We start from the raw sequence: 1,323 nt of genomic DNA, 5'->3' as shown, positions 1-1,323 counted from the left end.
AACTGTGACTTTAGGTATACAGTCGTATGTGATAAAGAAGACTTTAGGGTTAGCATTTGCTCGGGAGCATGAGACCACAAGGAATTGTGGGAACTGGCAGGAGGATGAGAGACTGGAAGACCACGGGGTCTGAGCTGGCTAGAAAAGGAGGTCAAGGCTGTGGAAGCCTGATGATGTACAGAGAGAAAGTAGAGGGGCCATGTGATGGGTTCCATGATTCCTGCACACAAAGGAACCCAGGCAGCTCTGAGCTCTGAGTGCCTGAACAGACACTGTGGTTGATAAGTAACATGTGAGACCATCTGTAGTCCCCACGATGAGGCTGAGAAGTGCACAGTGTGGTCTCTGCTCCTTAGGTGAGAGGACCAAGGCTTAGAGAGGTACAGGAGCTTGTCTTTGACTATTGAGGCACTACAGGGAAGAACAAAGTTGGCACTATTCTTTATGTGATTGCAACTATCCCCTTAGTTCCTAGTTTTAAGAGATTAACACTCCAACATATGGCTCCTGAATGTACATGTACATAAAGAATTGAAAAGTGGCAAGTGGTAGGAAAGTGGCAACTGATAAGAAATAAGATATGCCAAACATGAAAGTGGAGGCATAATTTGTAAACTGGTGGTACCTCTCCTATGTAATAATCTATAGGATTGTGACTTGAAAACGTCGTACCACTATTATTTTAATTTCAAAAAGGGTACCTGCTGATTGTCTATCGTGCAAGTATTACAGAAGTGTGGAACATAAATTGTGCAAATGTCCCATTCAACTCTTGCCTGCAATTCGGAACTGCTAAATGCCAGTTGTTGAGAAAGTTCCTACCGAAATGACCATAACCTGAGATTCTGTGCTGCTGCTGTTTGCTTAGAAGTGAAAACAAGTGGCCAAACCCATTCAAGAACATGGACATGGAGCACCCGGTGTAAGCTCTCTGAGGAATGAGCTGGGCGGATGGGCTGAGTCTTCCCTCCCCCTGCAGATGCTAACCTGAGACTCCTCCTCGCATAGTGCACCTTCGGGAAAGGGAGGGGTCGGGACGGTGGATGGAAGCCCCCGTTGTGCCAGGTAACATGCCCGCTTCTGTTGGGCTCCAGGTTGAGCATCTGACAGAGTCCCACTGTCTCTCACGGCCAAGGCCCATCTCTGGAAGGAGCGTGTGCCCTTTCTCATCAGGATTTACTGGCAAATTACCTATGAATGCAAGCCTGATTGATGTATCTCCTACAACCAGCCAGGGATGAACAGGGATGCAGGGTCTTTCAGTCCTGGCCCTGCTGGCTCATGGTTGGGGCAGGGGAAGAGCAATCCAGGACATGCAGTGTA

Source organism: Rhinopithecus roxellana, chromosome 7 (genome assembly GCF_007565055.1).
Source record: "Rhinopithecus roxellana isolate Shanxi Qingling chromosome 7, ASM756505v1, whole genome shotgun sequence".
Lineage (NCBI taxonomy): Eukaryota > Metazoa > Chordata > Mammalia > Primates > Cercopithecidae > Rhinopithecus > Rhinopithecus roxellana.
This window is presented reverse-complemented; position numbering follows the sequence as displayed.